This window comes from Lissotriton helveticus, chromosome 2_1 (genome assembly GCF_964261635.1).
Source record: "Lissotriton helveticus chromosome 2_1, aLisHel1.1, whole genome shotgun sequence".
In the NCBI taxonomy this organism is placed as follows: Eukaryota; Metazoa; Chordata; class Amphibia; order Caudata; family Salamandridae; genus Lissotriton; species Lissotriton helveticus.
The window spans coordinates 1,190,345,024-1,190,366,304 of record NC_136059.1 but is presented as its reverse complement, the minus strand read 5'-3'; the positions used below and the strand labels follow the sequence as shown (position 1 = coordinate 1,190,366,304).

Below are 21,281 nucleotides of genomic sequence, written 5' to 3'. Positions count from 1 at the left end.
ATGAAGGAATTCGATATCATCACCTCCCTCTGACATATGGCATTACATGTAGCTTATTGCTTAGTATATTTTATGAGAGAGATAGTTTTGAATACTATTTCTCCAATTATGATTCTGTGTTGCCAGAAGTCCCGAATTATAAGCAGATGAATAAATGGGATTACTGGAAGAGTGAAGACAGATTGGCCAAGTTCTTCATTCCTTGGATTACCTTAGATACTTCACATGCCCGTAGAAATAACCTGACATGTAAGGTGTCAGAAGTCGAGAAAAAGTTCATAGGGCAGGTGGATGATCGTTACAGGAGACAAAAGATTTTGAAAAAATCAGGACAAGGGAAATTAGATTGGACCGAGGAAGAGAAGTCACATAAGAGAAAGGGTAGTAGTGGTCCAATAGCTTTAGATAAAGCGCAGAAAGGAAAGTTATGTCTTCACCGAGCCAAAACGTATTATGAAAATGTATACGTGGGTGAAGTTGACTGTGAACATGCTTTTAATTTAGAGTACTACACTAAGGATTTCCTGAAGGGAATGCAAGTGATTCCAAATGTGTATTTTGTATGTGGAAGAAATGCTTACGTGAGACTACCTGACAACTGGTATGGATCATGTTACTTGGCAATTGTCTTCCCCAAAATATATCATGCACAAGACTTATTGATCATTAAGGGCCAGACATCATCGAGGGGAAGGAGAGATTTAGGCGATGCAGAAATGGTTGGAGATGTCTTTGGAGCTATGTTCCCTCTTTTGGGAATAATCCTTAATGATGTTAAAATTAGACGACTGGCAACAGTTGTCGACAGGTTGTCTGCCAGCACTGCTCAGTCCTTAATGCTGGTAGAAGGAGAGATGCAATCGATAAGGGCTATGGTTCTTCAAAATCGGCTTGCATTAGATGTCTTATTAGCAAAAGAGGGCGGAGTCTGTAAGGCTTTGAAGGTTCAGGAATGTTGCACTTACATTCCAGACCTTTCAAAACCCCTTGAGAAAGTTATTAAGAACATAACTAATATACACAAAGAGATCGAAGACTTGAGTAGAGAAAATGTCTGGGAAAAGGTGGGCCACGGAATGAGTACAGTTGGAGGGTGGTTTTCCACCTTAGGCAAAAGCTTTATTTGGTATATCCTAAAGCCTATCATCATAATATTGATCTGTGGGATAATATTGTGGGGATTGGTGAGGGTATTCAAATGGTACAGAGCAAGAAGGTCAGAAAGGGCCCAAAGAGAACAGTTGCAGAGATTGGCTGCCATACAAGATAATCAGTACAGGAGCCTGAGAGCTCTGGAAGCGCAGAGAATGCCAGCAATAACTGCAGTTTAAATGTTAGTGATGACCCCGAGAGGTCATCAAAGGGGGGAACTGAGAGAGCGCAAACTGAGATAAATGTATGAGTACATCACACTTACTTATAGTAAGCACAAGTCATGATGAGAAATGCCATGAGTGCTAATAGTATCTGAAATTATATTCTAAAGGTATAGCTAATATAGAGATTTAAGTAGAAGTGGAACTAATACAGAAATGTGTGACATTATATGATTTTATTAGACGTGATTATTTTGAATCTATGTCGTGTAGCTGTTAACACATAAGATGGTCTGTGGTAAAACGCAGAACGTGGTAGGCCTCAGGGCCAGAGCTGGAGCTAAAAGGGAAGGTGTTTCTTTTCACGACACAGATTGTTTAACGTTTTTGGTCATTGCATTAATGGGCCATGATTTAGAGTAATGTTTTCTAAATAATAGAATAAGAGTTTTAACATGCTTTAATTAAATGAAGAAATTGAATGCTATAATCATAATGTGAAATATTGTAGGCCTGAAATGTTTTAGCATTAATTTACACGTACATGTCTGGGCTGAGAAATGTTGCAAGCCTTTTTTAGAAGTCTATGAGAGTTGGGTTCTTGGCGGCAGATATCTGTCTGCAACAGGAAAGGGGGGATCCAATTATAAGTGAATGAATAGAGGTCTGTTCAGTAGACGGCCCAGACATGGAGGAGGGTTCTGGAATGTTTAAGGGGTATCAGCGGGCCGGAGAAGAGACTGAGAAGCAAGGTCAACTCTAACGTCTGAGGCCCAATACAAAGCATCATGGAAAAAGCCTGAAGTTGCACCACGTGAGAGGCGTTTCGCAAGGGGCGTCTCAAATGTTGTTGACTGTTTTGTATTAGGGACAGCACCCCTGGGTGGAGTTAGAGCAGAGACCTGAGGACCCTTTAGAGAGCGGATGGGTAGGCAGTGAGGGGTCATGACTGGAGAACTTTAGGTTTTCACCAAGAGACTTAGAGTGGGTGACTTCCCTTGGGGGTCATTCATTGCTGACACCTTTGTTAGGTTGGGATTTGGTTAAGTAGGGATACCATCTAGAACAGGGTAGGGACGCCTAACCTGTGTTTGTTTTCCTCCAACCTAAATGAAGGAGAGATATGCGTCTATGCTGATAGCTTTGCTATTTTTAGAACTTGTGTTAGTGATTTCTGTTGCTCGTTTGAGGGCTTTTCGAGAGCACATGTATGTAATTGGACCTGTGTATCTCGTGAATCTCATTTTGAGATGCTTGTATTTGCAGCTCATTATATCTTTACAATAAACTTTTGAAACCTAGAAGTTGTCCGTGATCTTTAAGAGTAGAGTCCTTTATTGGGTGAACTAACTTGCAGATAGGTGTACTGTTTCCTTCCAAGACAGGCAATAAAGGTTCAGTCGACCAGATCGAGGTTTGGATCAATAGATATAAGGTATCGATCAAAATCTCGCCCTTTCATATTCATGGTACGAATTCACCAAGACATTTGACAAACAATATCTCACTCGGTATGCCCGTTCATGCGTGCTGTGCTGAAGGAACCATTCGCGTTCAGATGGCATTTATTTGGGATCTGAACAAAACATTATGCTCCCCAGATGCTTCTATACAACAGTGACTTCATGAGTTTCTGACAAATGGAATAACACAGGGCAACACTTGGGTAGATTAAATGCAAATAAAGGCAATTTGGAATTATTTCTAAAGAAAACAGCAACAATCCTGCTCTTCTTTCCTGTGCCACCATTCACAAAACAGGACTTTTTTCTTTACAAACAAAATAATAAAAGTTGATGAAAAATACCCACAATCATGAAGAAGAGAAAGTGAAGTGCTTTTAAGAAACTAGAGTTTTATTCAGTTAACTGCACATGAACAAGGATGGTCTTTTTTATGAACAGTTCAATAAATCTTCTGCCACCCTATCAAACACGACTCTAGTACCTCTTCAAGGTCAGAGGAAGGATGAGAAATTCTACCAGCATGAAGAAGCCAAGAGGCTTATCTGCTACAAGATCAGAGCGGGATCCTGCCCGCAGCACATTTTGCAAGGCCGCCCACATCCAAGGAAAGGGTTTCTTCCAAACACCAAAATAATTTCTTAGCTTGGATTTGGAAAACTTCAGTAACTAAATTAAGCACTGGACTTTGCGGTCTAATGATGTTCTGAGACGTTTAATTTTACGATTTTCTTTCATATTTATAATGATTATTATGGAAAATCCTTGCTTGTGCAAATACACTGTGGATGTTTGACTCTTTGTCCAGAGGAGAGGAGAAGCAGAGAGAGGGGCATACTTCTGTAACACGCAGGTACTCCCCAGAAAGACAAAAAGAAAAAAAAAAACACTCTACAAAATGGTTAACCCGGTGAATACCCTTAATATTAATTTAATGAAGGGCTTTTTATGAGGAGCTAGCAAATCAATGTCATTGGGTAAAATGGGCTGAAAGTATGGGTGGCAAAATCTAGAAAAAAATTGTTTATCTGCTGTGGTGAAATGAAGTCTTGAGAAACCTGTGTAATTTGAGTTTGTCTGCAATGGAATGATAGTTCTCTGGCACAGGGTCAAAATACTCTGGCCCCAAGTGCAATAGGAGGGCGAGATGAAATTTGCAAGGTCCAAAGATAGGGACTTTTGTTGAATAAGGAGGAAGATGATTTCATGGTGAGAATGAGTGGAATAACTGCAATTTATTTCTAAGGTGGGAAGGGACATGCTCCCGAATAGGCAATAAACATTTTGAATGGTTGAAGCAGGTGATACTGACTGTAACTGTTGCAATATAGACCACAAAGACTACCAAGTCTAGCAGTGTCATTTTAAGGATTTCAGGGGCCCCGGGCAAGACATACTGTGGGGGCCCTTGTCCAGAACAGCTTAGTATTTTATTACCCATTTTCTACTGATCCAGTTGCAATAAGCTTTGTATACACATCACAAGGTTGGGAGAAATAACTCTACTAGAACAAGGATACTGTTTGTTGTAAGTGGAAATGCATTTCGTATTACCACTTCTACTAACAGCTGTTTTAAATGTGTGCAACATGCGTGCATTTTCACATTAAAATAACAGCGAACAACGCTTTTTACAGAGTACATTTATTTTCATATTAGCGCGATACTGGTGTCATATTTAGTTCTGTGATTTATACACTTTTTCAAATTATGAAAACAAATAATTCATATTCGATATTGTCTAGTAGGAGAAGAAAGAAAATCAATTCATTTCCGTACCTAAATAACCACAATAGATGCATCTTGCTTTCATATTCATAGTACGAATTCACCAAGACATTTGACAAACAATATCTCACTCGGTATGCCCGTTCATGCGTGCTGTGCTGAAGGAACCTTTCGCGTTCAGATGGCATTTATTTGGGATCTGAACAAAACATTATGCTCCCCAGATGCTTCTATACAACAGTGACTTCATGAGTTTCTGACAAATGGAATAACACAGGGCAACACTTGGGTAGATTAAATGCAAATAAAGGCAATTTGGAATTATTCCTAAAGAAAACCGCAAAAATCCTGCTCTTCTTTCCTGTGGCACGCAGTGCCACCATACACAAATCAGGACTTTTTTTATTTTTACAAACAAAATAATAAAAGTTGATGAAAAATAACCACAATCATGAAGAAGAGAAAGTGAAGTGCTTTTAAGAAACTAGAGTTGTATTCAGTTTGCTGCACATGAACAAGGATGGTCTTTTTTAAGAACAGTTCAATAAATCTTCTGCCACCCTATCAAACACGACTCTAGTACCTCTTCAAGGTCAGAGGAAGGATGAGAAATTCTACCAGCATGAAGAAGCCAAGAGGCTTATCTGCTACAAGATCAGAGCGGGATCCTGCCCGCAGCACATTTTGCAAGGCCGCCCACATCCAAGGGAAGGGTTTCTTCCAAACACCAAAATAAATTCTTAGCTTGGATTTGGAAAACTTCAGTAACTAAATTAAGCACTGACTTTGCGATCTAATAATGTTCTGAGACGTTTAATTTTACGATTTTTTTTCATCTTTATAATGATTATTATGGAAAATCCTTGCTTGTGCAAATACACTGTGGATGTTTGACTCTTTGTCCAGAGGAGAGGAGAAGCAGAGAGAGGGACATACTTCTCCAGAAACTGGCACAGGTAACAGGTAACTCCCCAGAAAGACAAAAAGAAAAAAAATCACTCTACAAAATGGTTTTCCGGTGAATACCCTTAATATAATTTTTTTTTTTTTTTTGGTTAAAAACTTTTATTGAGCAACAAAATCATGTGTACAGAGATGGGCCCACAACCGCACGGGCTGGCCGCTAAGATCGAAGCATAATGTGGTATAAAACAGTGGTCGCCACTCCGGCGGTCAGGCACAAACTGGACACAAAATGTCGCCCGCAGTATGGAACAGGATAAGACAATTTTCTTATTTTAAAACACACCAAAACGACAAACATAAAAAACAAGGCGGAGGAGTAATACACAGAGAGTCAGCCCTGGAGGGGAGGGAAACCCACTAATCAGGAATACGACGCCATAATCAGTAGGACAAGTTAAGGCGGGGGGACAGCGGGGAGGTCAATCAAGCCAAAGGACAGTACATAAAATTTCAGGAACATCAACCTAGGGTGATGAGGGAACATCAGGGGCCTCCACCAGGGGAGGGGCACAAATATCTCCGCGATAGGCGTTCCACTGACACCAGATCTTCGTCCATGCCCTAGGTCTGCCCCTAGCTGTGTAGACTGTCTTTTCGCAGAACATAGACCAGTCCATGTTTTCTTCCCACACAGAGACAGTGGGGGGCCTGTGGGAGCCCCAAAGTTGCGCTATGTCCCGCTTCGCAACCATATACCCCAGGGTCGCCCATCTGGTTTGGGCCACCGAACAGTCGGTAGGTTCCCACACGTTCAACAAGCATCTCCGGGCCTCCGGCACCAGTGCAATTCCAGTCACGTCAGCCATCACCGCAAGCACCGCAGTCCAATAGGCAGCCACCCTCGGACACTCCCAAATAATGTGAAGGAACGTAGCACTCATCCCACATCCACGCTTGCATAGGCCATCCGGGGAAAAACCCATCGCAACCAAACGAGGACCAGTAACATACACCCGGTGGAGGATCTTGAGTTGAACCAGACGGAGACGGGCAGGAATGGCAACCTCTTTCGGAGAAGATAACGCCGATTGCCAATCCTCATCATCTAATTCCAGCCCGTCGCCGACCCACGCTTCTCTAAGTCGAACGACCAAGTCAGCGCGATTGTGAATCAGCTTCTTATAAATCAAGGAGATAGTGCTATCAGGGAGATAGCCATCCAGGATACGATCCTCAAGGGGGGAGGACTCAGGGATGGCGGCACCGGAAGTCAGAACAGAAGTGAGGGCATGACGGACCTGTAAATATCTAAAAAATTCCCTATCACTCAGGTCATAATCATTTCGAAGGGCCTCGAAGGACTTCACCGCCCCATTCGCACACACGTCACCCACTCTACAGATTCCAATCATGTCCCAACGGTCAAACCCTTTCATTGTCCAAAGACATCCCAGACGCTCAGATGCAAAAAGCGGAGTTGCCAGCGTCACTCGTTCATCCCACCCCAAGCTCACATTCGCAGCGCGCCACACACTAACCGCAATCCTAGTTGGTCCCGTAAGGTGGAGCCCAGCCGACCTAGAGTAAAGCGCTCTATTAAAGTTACCACCCGGCAGTTGGAGTCTGTCCATTTCAAAGGCCGGATCCGGACCCGGGGAGTACATCGAGTGGTTAATGGCAGACAGTTGAGTAGCCCAATAATATCTCTTGATATCAGGAAGTGCTATGCCCCCGTCATACCAAGGGATGGTGAGCTTCGCAAGTGCGATACGTGGGAGCCCGTCCCAAATCAGTTGCCTTTGTAGACTCTCGACCTCTCGGAAATAAGTAGCGGGGATATCATCATAGGAATTCTGGAGTGCGTAAAGGAATCGCGGTAAGGACATCATCTTGAAAAGGGCAGCCCTGCCCAGCGGCGACAAGGGTAATTTACGCCAGCGAGCCACGTCCAGCCGCAATCTATGAAGCGGGGGAAGGAGATTACGTTCAAACCGGAGCGACGAATCCAATGTAATAAAAAAAACCAAATATTTGAAACCGGACTGAACAACCTGGATGGGAAATCTATTCGGCAATGGGGGCAGGTCACCCGAAATAACAGACACAGGATTTAGCCCAGTTTATAATCAAACCAGAATTCTTACCAAACGAGGCGAGAACGTCAAATAAGACATTCAAAGATTTACGCGGGGAAGTAAGATAAAGAAGAATGTCGTCCGCGTAAAGCGAAACACGGTCCTCAAAATCTGGGGACCAACGTATACCCTTGAGGGAAGGCTCCCAGCGAATCCACGCAGCTAGCGGCTCTAATGCGAGAGCAAAAAGTAGTGGAGACAAGGGGCACCCCTGTCTGGTCCCCCTACCAAGGGGAAAGGGAGCCGACACTCGACCATTAACCACGACCTGTGCCAGGGGGTCGGTATACAGTAGCTTCACCCATCCGATGAACCCCGGGCCAAAACCAAACTTCTCAAGAGCCGCCCAAAGGAAGGGCCACTCTATCGTGTCGAAGGCCATCGAGGCGTCCAACGAGGCCAAAATGGCCGGCTCCGTCAGAAGCCCCGCCCTCTCGATGGCTCCATGGAGGCGACGTAGATTAAGGGCTGTGTTACGGTGCGGGATAAATCCGGATTGGTCCGGATGAATCAAGTCACTAACGACCGTGAGGAGGCGAGTAGCCAAGAGTTTGGCAAGAACCTTAGGCTCGACATTTAACAGGGAGATGGGTCTATAAGACGAACAAAGATCCCGGGGCTTACCATCTTTAGGAATTACCACAATCGTAGCCAGGCGCTGGTCATAAGGGAGAACACCCCGCTCCCGGGACTCCGAAAACATTGTTCGAAGATAGGGCGCAATCTTATCAGGACGCAGTTTGTATAACTCGATTGGCAAACCGTTCGGGCCCAAAGCCTTGCCCGAACGGAGGGAGCGAATTGCAGTCGCGATTTCGTCCGTAGAGAACGGGGCCTCCATAAAGGACCGCTCCAAATCGGAGAGGCATGGCAAAGCTATGTCGCGCAGCAAGAGGCGAGAGTCGTCTTCATCTGTTTCTGACACTGGGGAGTAAACCGCACGAAAATAGTCCGCAAAACATTCCACTATTTCAACCGGGTCTGTCACTCTCACACCATTCAAAGTCTGAATCACAGGCACCACTCGATTCGCCCTCTCCTTCTTGTCCAACCAGGCAAGCAATTTCCCCGCTTTGTCTCCGACATCATACAGACGACCCTGTTGCTCTCTAAACATCATTTTGGCCGCATCTGTGACCAGAGACTTATAGGCCAATTGCTTCAGACCCAGGGCATGGAGTTTGTCACGAGTGACATTCGATTCCAGGTCAGCCTCCATCGCAAGTATTTCCATCTCAAGCTCCACCACCTCCCGATTCCTTGCCTTTTTGGTTTCAGCAATAGACAGGGCCTGCCCACAAATCACCGTCTTAAAAGCCTCCCATAGGGACACCGCAGAAGAGACAGACCCCTCGTTCTCCAGAAAGTAGTTGTCCAAGGACGTAATCAATCGACCACGGGTCTCAGGGGAGTTCAGGTACCAAGGGTTGATAGGAGCCACCCGGCCCGCCGCCTCTGCCCCCACATCAAACCAGAGCCAGAGCGGAGAATGGTCTGAGATGCCCCGGGGGAGGTGTCTAATCTCGCGGACAGCCGATGACTGTTCAGCTGGCATGAGGAAGTAATCTAGTCTACACAAACTCCCGTGGGCCCCAGAGTGGAAAGTATATTGAAGTTGAGTGGGGTGCATAAGTCACCAACAGTCCACCAAACCAAAAGTATCCAAAAAACCACCCAGCCATAATTGGGTCGAAGGAGTATCCCTAGGGGGGTAACGATCACTTAGACCAGAGAGAACAGAATTAAAGTCACCAGCCATGAAGAGAGCACCATCAGGGAGGCCCAACAGAACTCGGCCCAAATCAGAGAAGGTAGAGGCTTGCAAGCCGGGGGGCACATAGACGGAAAACAGGGAGAGGGTTTTGCCCTCATATCGACCCACGAGGACGGCATAGCGCCCCCGATCATCAAGGATCACATCATCTATCGCAAGGGGAAGGGAAGCCCGGACCAGGATGCCCACCCCCCTGGAACCCGTTGTAAACCCTGAGTGCGCAACAAGACGATAGCCCCACCTATTCATCGCGTGACAAGTATTGCCCACCCGGTGCGTCTCCTGCAAAAAGACAATATCGGGCGACAAACATCGCAGGCAGCGCAACACCACCCCCCGCTTTATACGATCCCCTAGACCATTGACATTCCATGAAATAAACCTCAACCCGCTACCCCCCATCCCACGAAGTAATGCAGGAACCCTCCCCCAATGAGCATGACACTGAAAGTACAATCATCAAAATAGAATCGCCTTGAGAAAACAAAACACAAACTACAAACTCCCCAACAGCCCACCCCCCAACACCCACGGAAACACCCCCCACCCTGCACCCCTGCAGTAGACAAAGAAGCCACCCCAACATGCAGTGTGCCTGTCGCCCAGAAAACCCCGTTCTACAAAAAGACCCCGGAGGAGGAAAGGGCTCAGTCCCACCCGCCACCCCGACAGAAAGTAAGGGAGAAGAGAATACATAGAAAAAAGATGGGTTCAAGTACAGAACCCAGGAAGAGATAACATAATACGGAAACAGGGGCCCAGATTACAAATTCAGCTCTCCACGCCACCCTCAGCACCACCCGGGTGCTCGGTGGGATCAGTCAGATTTGGCCGGTCCGGCAGAGAGTCCAGCCAGTCATTTACCGAATCAGGTCGATCAAAGAAAAGGGTCCGTTCATTGTACTCCACTCGTAGCCTGGTAGGAAAAAGCATGGCGTATCTCAGACCCAGGTCTCGAAGACGCTTCTTAACTCCACGGAAGCCCATGCGCTGTCTCTGCACAAGCTGTGAGAAGTCCGGGTAAAAGTTCACCGTGGCATTTTTGAAAGCCACCGGGCCCTTAACTCTCGAGGCCTGCAGGATAGCGTCTCGGTCCCTATAATGAAAAAGTTTTGCGACAATGGGCCTCGGAGGGGCGCCCGGCTTACCCTGGCCACCCGGAACACGATGGGCACGTTCCACCGCAAAGAACTTACTCAATCCGGATGGAGAAAGGTAGTTTTGTATCAAGTCCTCAACCAGGAGATCAACAGAATGCGGATCAGGATTTTCCGGGACACCGATCACACGCACGTTACAACGTCGTGCCCTGTTTTCAAAATCCTCCAGGCGCTGAGTCATGAAATCGTTCACCTTTCTGAGGTTGCCGATCTCCGTCTGCATCTCCGAGACGTCGGCCGTGAGGCTAGATGATTTGAGGTCCAATGACTTCACCTTCTCATTGGTTTTAGATAAGTCGGCCCGAATCAGGTTCACATCAATCGCCACGGTATCGATTTTGTGGGCCAGAGCCTCATACTGTTGGCCGATGGTTTCTCTCATGCCAGAGATGGCGTCCATGATGTCCTGCAGGGACGGCTCCGCCGCCGCATCCAAAGGGTGCCCCACTGCACTCGGGCCAGGCAAGGTAGCACTGGGGGACACCTTCGATTGTGTGTACCGGTCCATGATATTAGACTGGACCGGGCCCCCGCGAAGGGGCGTCTTGGTTTTTCGCCTCTCTTGGTCCCCTCTGCCAGTCATAGTGGAGACCGCGTCCCCAAAAGACCCACGCGACCTGGTGAAAATGGCCGCAGGAAGACAGGGCGCCGGAGCAGATGAAATCAGCAGCGAGGGCAAGTCGAGGTGCGAATCGGCCCAGAAGGACACGAAGTAGGCAAAGGGTGCAACAGTAGCCTCGCGCCGCTGGACCCAGCACCGGCCAGACACTTCCGCTAGAAGACGTAGTCGGAGTCAGAATCGAAACCGAAAGTTAAGAGGGGGGCCCATTGGTCGAGTCCCCCTGCCGCTGTTGTTCAACTCAGACACGGCAACAGAGCCTCACCAAGACCCGGGCGCGCCACCAAGGCGGGCCCCGAAAGTTTGAGTCGACGTAGCTTCGGTGCCCCTGGTCCAATTGGAAATCCAAAAACAATATTAGGATCAGCCCAGGTTCCTCTTTATTAACCCTTGTAAGAAATCAGGATATGTTCAGGATATCATGCCGGGAGTGGCGGGGGTCCGGAGAGCGCTGTGCTCACGCGGCCATCATGGATGCCCGCCAAGCTCCTCCTCAATATTAATTTATTGAAGGGCTTCTTACGAGCAGCTAGCAAACCAACGTCATTGGGTAAAATGGCGTGAAAGTATGGATGGCAAAATCTAGAATTTTTTTTTTTATCTGCTGTGGTGAAGGGAAGTCTTGAGAAACCTGTGTAATTTGAGCTTGTCTGCAATGGAATGATAGTTCTATGGCACAGGGTCCAAATACTCTGGCCCCAAGTGCAATAGGGGGGTAAGACGAAAGTTGCAAGGTCCAAAAGTAGGGACTTTTGTTGAATAAGGAGGAAGATGATTTCATGGGGAGAAGGAGTGGAATAGCTGCAATGTATTTCTAAGGTGGGAAGGGACAAGCTCCCGAATGGGCAATAAACATTTTGAATGGTTGAAGCAGGTGATACTGACTGTAACTGTGGCAATATAGACCACAAAGACTACCAAGTCTAGCAGTGTCATTTTAAGGATTTCAGGGGCCCCGGGCAAGACATACTTTGGAGGCCCTTGTCCAGAACAGCTTAGTATTTTATTACCCATTTTCTGCTAATCCAAGCTCCACAAGGCCAAACAATAGTGTATAATAGAGAACAGGTTGAGATGGGGAAATAGACAGAGTTGAGATATACAGCAGGTCCACTTTTCCAGGGAGGGCCTTGAAAGTTAGGTGTCCTGTGCAATTTACCACTTTGCCTTTGCCTTAAAATGTATCCCAAGTCTAGTCTTGATATTAGAAAGGCTAAACAGCAATGGATTTACGACGTCGATTCAAGTGTATTATCCATGAAGATCACCAAAGACCTCAGTTATCCATAAGAAATGCTGAATCCCATGGGTCAAAAGAAATGAATCATGATCAACCTAACAAAAAAGACAACTGATACATAGACTTCGAGCATCACTGTAATACGGGTTCAAAAAATTAGATACAGCATTATGAAAATTACTACTACTTCTTTACATTTGGACATAAAGACATCAAATAACAAGATGTTCTGTCCTGCAGCCTGAATGCTAAGGAAAATCAATAGCTTTAATGGAGTTCTATAATACCATTGCTACAAACGTATTTACCACTCATCTCGAACGTCCTTGATAAACAATTTATGATCAGTACCTAGTAGAAGAAAAGACTGCTTCTTATCTTTAATGTGGCCCTTTTCACCCTGTGGTAGTAATTGATGCAGGGAATAGAGACAACCACTAGAGCAACTTTGAAAAGCACAATAATGTGCACCTGCCAAAAACACTCAAATATGGGCAGCAATTAGAAAGCGCTAATTTATTAAGGGCGATTTTCATCTTGAAAAGCTCATCAAAAGAGGGCAAACTCTTTTTACAAACTGTTGAATCTTGGGCTAAAAAGAACCAGTTACAATTCTGCAGGAAAACAAGAGGCAAATATGCGGCACTCGGTCCTTTTCTTATAGTCCTACAAGTTTACAAACAAGACATATACTATTATGAGATTCAGTACTCTTTATCTCGTGTAGGCCAGATTTTGGCATGGGCGAGCTGGGCCTTGGCTGCAAGGACACAGTAAAACTGTTATTATTTACTGTTTAACGCTTCTGCTGCTAGGCTTTTCTCCCCTGGATTGCGAAGCGCTTTTTTGGCAATTTGGGGTAGTTTGCGCTTAACTCTCCATAAGGTATCCATGCCAAGTTTGTGTCCTTTTTCCAACCTCCTGAATTAATGAATGAATGAATGGATGACCGGACTTGCAAAGCACCGGACTCACCCCCGAAGGGGTATCTCCGCGCTAAGGGAGCAGAGATGCCTGGCTAGTGAGATCAGTTACCAAGGAGTTTCCTGAAGTGAAGAAGATCCGAGCACTTGCGAAGATGTACAGGTAGCGAGTTCCAATGCCGTGGGGCTAGGTAAGAAAAAGTTTTGCCCCAGTGTGGAGTTTCCTGTACCAGGGGATGACAAGAAGAGCTTTCTCCCCTGAGCGAAGAGATCTGCCCGTTGGTAGCGAATACGTTTTTCCGCAAGATAGCTTGGACCTTTGTCATTAATTGTTTTATGGACAAAACAGCAGATTTTGAACTTAATTCTTTAGCAAATGGAAAGCCAATGTAGACGTTTCAGCAAAGGGAGGGAGGCTGTTCTATGGGGCATATTAAGGGTCAGACGTGCTGCTGTGTTCTGAACTACTTGCAAGCAAGGCTTCATGTGCCACCACTTTAAGGGGGGGTTGTAAAGGTACCCAGGGTTTGTAGATTCCCTTGGAGTGGGCAAAGAAATAGGCAAAATACAGCTTAGTTTTTGGGGTTTGGGAAAACAGGAAAAAAGGTGCTCCACAAAAAGTGTTTGTTTTTCTCCCTATAAATGGCATCAATGAAAGGTTTGCTATGCTAAAGTCATCATCTTCCCAGCTTTCAGGAACATGTAGAGCTGAATCAAAAAACCTATTTCTTTACCACAGTTTTGGCATTTTTCAAAGAGGAAGCCAATTTTTCCTAATTTCTGTGCCTTTAACCTACTTCCAGGTTGTGGTGGAAACTGCTGTGAAACCCATCGGTTATCCTGGAAAGCTATAGATTTCTGAAAAGTAGATAACATTCGGAATTTAGCATGGGGTAATTTGTGTAGATCCCTCAAGGTTTTCCCAAAGAATCTGACTGTTGAAATCAAAAAAATATTGAAAATGAGCAGGAAAAAACAGCTGTTTGTGACAATGTTTTCATTTGTAACCGCTTGTCACCATGTCCAATTCACAAAAGCAAAATACCACTAATTCGGCTAGACCCTTTTGGTTGCGGGGACATACATGGTTTGTGGGTTTTCCAAAAACCCCTGGTACCAAGAGCCAACAACTGAGCTGAACCTTACAATGTTTTTTTACGGTGTATAAAGCAATGCATGTGGCAAAATATAAAGAGTGAAAAATGGGTATCAGGGAAACCTGTGTATTTCTGAAACAGACAGCATAGCTGTGGGCCCTAACTCAGCCGGAACCTAAAGAAACCTAGCACACCTGTAAATGTTTTAAAACTAGACAACCTGGGGAATCCAGGGTGGGGTGACTACTGTGGGTTGCACTACGTATTCTTAACCAGAACCCTACCACATAGCTTTCCTCTAAGTCTCTCGATAAAAATGGTACTTCACTTGTGGGGGAGGGGAGGCCTAGTGCAGGCAACAGAAAAAGGGGGTGGGGCAGAGAAACCTATGGCTGGGGGCAGCACTATTTACTAAGGGAGGCCGCTCCCCCCTCCAAATGTACACCTTGGGGGTCTTGTGGGCTGATTTATGGAAAACACCTATCTGCCCCAATGGGGGCAGAAAGACTGTTGGGGTTGATTTTAGGGGTTGGGGGCTAGACCCTATGCCTGAGTGGGCCGCTGGGGGAGAAGGGCAGAAAGACTTTTGGGCCGGGGGAGTGGAGAACTAGCCCATTACGAGGGGCCCCCACCCCCCTCAAAAAAATAGTCCCTGGTGTCTAGTAGGTGGACCCTGCCTGGGGATCGCCCTCCTGCGGTGATACCCAAGCAGCAATTCCCTAGGGAAAAATTCTCCCCTTTTCAATGATACCTCTTCCGTCTGTGTAATGAGCCGATTGGCTTATTTCACCTTCATTGTCAATTGTAATGAGGTCAGCGCGCCGATGGTCATTACAAAAAATTAAAAATAAAATGTCCCAGATTGCTGGGGAAGACCTTCCCCAGCAGCCCGAAGTGAAATTTAAAAAAAGGAAATCCCTCTGGAACTCACGCCAGATGGATGTCCTGCCATCACTGGGAGGACGTGCTGGAGCCGTTCTTAGCACCAGAGAGCTGCTGTGTCCCGCTCGAATATATGATGATACAACGAATTCCGTTGCAACGCATGCCTTTACCACGCATGCGTTACAACGGAATTCGTTTACCACGGATAAACTTTTCCTCGAATAATTGCGTGGTGACGTCATACGTCGTTAAGAGAAACCGCATTTTTTTCCGATTTCTCTTAAACGACGCTGATGCCGACGTGACTTATGGTGAGTTGTTTTATTTGGGGGGGAGACCCCCCCAAGCCCCCCTTTTTTTCTTTTTACCTTTACCACATATGCCTTTACTACAAACATCGTAGTAAAGGTATGCGTGGTAAAGGCATTAGTGGTAACCACGCATGCGTTGTACTGCATGCGTGGTTAAAGATTTCGGGGAAACGGCTTTGTTGTAAAGGCCGTTTCCCGTCCCGCTCCAGCAAGTCCTCCGCATGGAAGCAGTTAATATGCTTCAGATGGAGTTTTTAACACTTCATCAGCCTCCTATTTGCCCTCCCATCTACCTCACCCCTGCCACCCCACTCCAGCACCCCCTTCGCCCAAACAAACGGCTTGGCAGCAGCGTGATGGAGCTAAGCAGGCAGGAGCTTATGTCAGCTGGGGAAGATGGGGAAAGGTTTTTGCTGAGGCCAGTCACTGCTCTGGTGTGATAAGCCAGGGACTGGGCAGGGGGGTGCACAAACAGGAATGCATGCTGCATCATTGTATTCCCCAACAGCAGCCAAGCCGTCAAATGTATTTTATTTCTGCCCAGGACGACAAAGGATGGCTCAGTGTAGCGGTGCGTGGTTATGACAAATGCATAAGTATCAGGCTACAGACCGCACGTCAAACATTGCTGAAAGTTTTATAATGTGTTGTAATGCCGCAACAATGAAAACATTCTGTGACAAATTATCACAAGTAAAGAGCTGCAGTAAAATGTTGTCTATTAGTCATGCAGTAATCCTGTTCATTATTGCATTTCATTGTAGCGCTATGGTTTATCACCAGACTCTAAAAAGAGCCTTTCTACATGGAACCATTTACACCACTACAAACCGGTTTATGGGAAACACACTAACCCACAATTTTATATTAGAAGAACGACACAAAGAAATTATAAATACATAATAAATATTTTATTGCAGTACAAAGTCAATCAACAATAACACTTTTGATTTAGGAAGCCGTTTCGATCGGGTGACTGTGGGTAAAAAATGTACTTAGTATTCTCCTCTATAAAGGAAAACGCACCATAATTAAAAGAGATGTTATCAGTGAAAATGACAAGCTATCCCATGAAGACAAAAGACGGAAATCCCACATATCTGATCTTCCTCACATAAATGATAAAGCATACACTTCATCAAAATATAATGGAATTGCTACCTAAAGAGACATTCCTTAAACTCTGTGCATAGTAAAACATTTTTCACATATGGAGTGTGTATGCGAGATTTACATCTATGGTCACTGTCTTTTCACCTTAGTGGGGAAAGGGATTTCATCTATCTTTTGAGAGAACTGAGATTAGTAGTAAGGGATAAATTAGTGGGCCATATCAGTGTCACCCACTGCACCCAAGGAGCCTATCTGTATGATGCTGAGAGGGAGCCACCAAGCGCTGTAATTTAAAAAACAAAATGGTAGACCAGGTCTGAGAGAATAAACCCCTTCCACACAGAACCTGCTTAGGAACTTGAAGCCCACATTGGCATGTGAGGACACCACGAAAAAGAGTTCTTTTCCCATACCAACGTCACGTAAATGGAAGTAATTAAACAAATTTCCGGCCGATATCAAACAATTGTGGGCAGTTTGTGAACTTCCTATGGTGGACGTTGCTGATCTATATAGACAGCAGGGTTTATACCCGGAGTGGGCGGAAGAATACGAGAGAAGTAGTACAGCATAACCAGCCTACTGAGATGATAGCAGATACATGTGATAAATTATTGGCATAAATATATACATAACCAGGCAATCTTCGCTTAGCAGCAAGTACACTGCACTGAGGAACGGGGTCTCATCGAGTGTAACTCACCGGAATGATGAGAAACACATAGGAGAAGATATAGCTTTATTGACCTGAAGAAGGTGGTCTTCATTCGTCCTAAGCCACCAAAACGAGTTGACGCTTTTACTGTATTGTTAAATTTGTGTAGTACAGAACCGCTCCTGGACAAAGAAAGTGTAATTTTTGTTGGGTGCTGTTTTCATGTACGTTTATGAATTAACGTCTTGACTGCAAATGCGATTGTCTTTTTTTAAAAGTCTTTTCCGTCCTTGCTATTTTTAACTAGGTTTGATTTATGTTTTCATAAAAAATAATTTAAGATAGAACATGAGGAATATTTGTTTGAATGTTTTATTAAACTGACTTAATAAATGTTCGGGTATCCTGCGAATCGGTGCTCCTGCCTTCATGCAAGTAATTGAATGTGGAATGGTTGTAGGACTTACACATCCTAAGGGAATCATTTTTCGGACATGTGAGAGAAGATAGACACTGTGAATACTGATCTGAAGAGCCCAAAGGTGGCTCAATGTTTGATTGGTTCACAAATGCTGCGAGTATCTCAGAGCTATGATTAGCTTTGGCCAGGCCAAAAGCAAGGGGGGGAAATCAAGTAGATGCCACCCTGCTAGAACAGATAGGAGGGGGGAGGGACTCTTTAACCCAAGGTTGAGGAAGGAAGGCACAATATTTCCTACATTGTGAACCAAATCATGGTTTTAAGGTGATATCTGGTCTTAAAAGCAGTCCGCATTTACAAAGCTGAATCTACTCTTATACACTTGCAATGTGATTCACAGGGTGTTTGTTCACCCTCCCGGATAGGTACCCTCTTAATCTCGAGTCGTGTTGTCCATTAGCACCTGGATCATCTTGCCCTTGACGGAAGGTAGAACAGCCTTTAAGGCCAACTGGATGGCTTGCAGCTTCAGAATATTTATAATATGCCACTGCTCATCTAATGCCAGAGACCTCTAATCTCCATCTAGTCCAAACTGCGTCCCCAACCCAGAGAGGACATATCTTTCATCACTACTGTAATCTCAGATAAGAGCAAGAAAAGAGGTATGGCATGTCAGGTTGTCATCTTTTATCCACCACGGTGGTTGAGAGGCAGATTTTGTCCAACTACTATTCCCAGTATTGGGCCCACTGTATACCTCCAGATTCCACTATAGAATGTGCTTGTGACATCAGGTTTGACGTCCCAGCAGGATGTATGATGCCGACAGCCTAAGAAGCCTCAGAACTAGCAAGGCTGGAAAAGAAGCTCTGGCTTGAAAAATGGGAATCACAGCTAGAATGTCCCAACTCGTTGCAGGGTGCGAAGGCTTTCAAGGTGACCATGTCCAGAATGGCCAATAAAGGAAATCCTCTGCTCTGGACGGAAATGTGATTTGGGTTAATTGAAGAACCACCACTCTAGGATGGACAGCAAGGACAATATTGTCTGTAGATGATCTGAGACTAGCTGGAGAAGCCCATCTTTAGTAGCCACTCGTCAAGGTAAATGAACACGTGTCTCCAACCAACGAAGATGCTCTGCAAACACGGACATTACCTAGGTAAAGACCAGAAAGGCCGATGTAATACAGAAAAGCAGAATGTTGAGTTGGAAGTCGTTCAACCCTATCACACAGCAGAACTTCTTCTTTTGGGGCTGCAGGAGCGGACTGGCACATGAAGGTAGGCATGCTTCAGGTTCAGGGACACGATCCAGTCCTCAGGGTGACCGGCTAACAGAAAATGAGTAAATATCAACATTTTGAACTGCTGCTTTTTTGAGGAAGGAGCTTAATAGCCTGAGGTCTAAAGTTGGTCTCAGTTCCCCATCCTTCTTAAGCACGAGGAATTTGAGTGCAACATCCCTGTCCTTTCTCCACATGTCGTACCAGTTTGATCATCCGCTTGGTGATCACAAGCCCTTTTGACATAATACTGGTGTAATCCACTGACATCAGAAGAAAAGGGAGGAATGTGGGAAGGGGTATCCAGAAAATGAAGGGCATAGATAACCCAGATAATTTGGAGAACTCATCGGTCTGACGTAACGGAACACCACTAGGGCAAATAGTGCTGGATTCTGCTGCTCACTGGTCTCAAAGCGAGGTTCTAGAGCAAACTAAAGAGGTTTGGTAACTATGTCCGATGAAGAGGAAGCCGTGGAATGCCTTTTCTGTTGTTGACCTTTGCCACTGGCCCTACACCTGCCACCACTAAAGGTCTGCTTGGGTTGCACTATAGGATACAAGGGCTACCATTGGCAATATGCAAACCCCCTTGAATAGCCTTTGAACCTCCTGTGCTGCTGATGTAACTGTCAGGTAGGACACAGTAACCCCGGTGAGTGAGCTGAAGTTCCACTGTCCTTAAAACACCCTTCTCGACAAACAGCAAAGATGCATTGAAGGGCATGTCTTTCAAAGCAGCTTGGGTGTTCCCTGAGAATTCAGTGGAATGCATGCAAATATACCGTCCAATGATGACGCTGGTACTCATAACAAGGGCAACAGAATTCATAGTGTCCAATCCGGAATGTAATATACTTAGCCGCATCATGATCATCAGTTACTGTCCAAGTGAAGGAATTTGCATGTCCTCAAGCCAGACAAGCAACACATTGCGTGCTATGTCCTAAGGGTATGATTGTAACAGGCCAGATGGCAAACTGCTTTCTGTGAGTGTAATGCCAACAGGCAGAAGAAAATTCATTTTTGCCCACGTGTTGATCTGTTTTGACTACCTATCTGGAGGAGAGGAAGTGAAATAATTTGATTTCATGTTACTTGTAAAAGCCTGAACTACAAGGCTGTCTGAAGTTATGTGTTGTGTCAAACATTTTGTATCAACTGTAGCTGGCCTGGGACATCTCACAAAGAGGAAACTCACAACCAAAACGGAAAATGGTTTTCACCAGGCTCCCTGAACTGAGTTGGTCGAGAAATTATTTAAAGACAACAAGGTCTCTGATATAGATTTCCAGGTTGGAGAATTTCAGTGTGGTACCTTATTGAGGACTGTTAAGTTAAGGACTTACTTGGCTCTGGCTCTGTGGGCCACTGCAGCAGAGGAAACAGTTATTTACATAGGAGGCACAAGAGGTGAATCCCATGCAGAGTTCGGAGAGTTATCAAAGCCACTGGCATTTTGCCAGCGTCTGTATATTGGGGGTGGGAAAGGGGAATACATTATCTGCCTCCTCACCATCATCTTCATCATGTACGACATGTTTGAGGCCTTTACTGGCATCCGCATTCAACCTAAAAATCACCCCCACGGCCTCCCCCAATAAAAGAAATTTGCTGTTGAGACAAAGGGATTGCAGAAGAGTCCTTATCAGCTTGAGCATCTCCTTTGTTAGTTGAACATTCAGACAGGGTGGACTGTGTCTAAAGACTGTTATGGATCCAAGGTTCGAGCCAATGCATGTGGAAGGTCGGGCAGTGGAGCCAAGAGGTAATCGGGTGGAAGCATTACCTGGCACCGTTGACCCTAGCAGGGCCCCTGTCCCTGAGCAACCTCCACTATGAGGCACATCCCTGCACTGTGTGGCAGGCACCACATGGTATAAAGTGCAAGCCGCAATAGTAAACATACACTTTATGATCGCCGTGAAGGGGGTCGCATCGTAATTCAGAACCTCTGAGTCCTTATCAGACAGTCCCATTTTCGACACGATCGACCAGCGTCATAATAGGGCCCCAAGCTTTGAATAAATCCCCACTGTTCTAGCTGTGTAGCCTGGACAATAGTCAAGACTTCTTTCATTTAGAGAATAGTTTGTAAATCTTCAACAAACTCCACCATTCACCTAAAATCTACCTCACATTTACTATCAAATGGGTCAGGAAATGGCCAGGCAATGTTATGAGCCTTCAAGTTTACATTGAATATAGCCTAGTGCACTTGGCATAACAAATTCTTGCAGACAAATC

The 21,281-nt window shown here is 45.3% G+C and overlaps 1 protein-coding gene across 2 annotated transcripts in view; it reads right to left on the bottom strand.

The window, feature by feature from the left end:
* AP1AR (adaptor related protein complex 1 associated regulatory protein) overlaps window positions 1-21,281 on the bottom strand; it is a 196,346-nt gene that overhangs the window by 132,991 nt on the left and 42,074 nt on the right. The gene's annotated exons all lie outside the window — the stretch shown is intronic.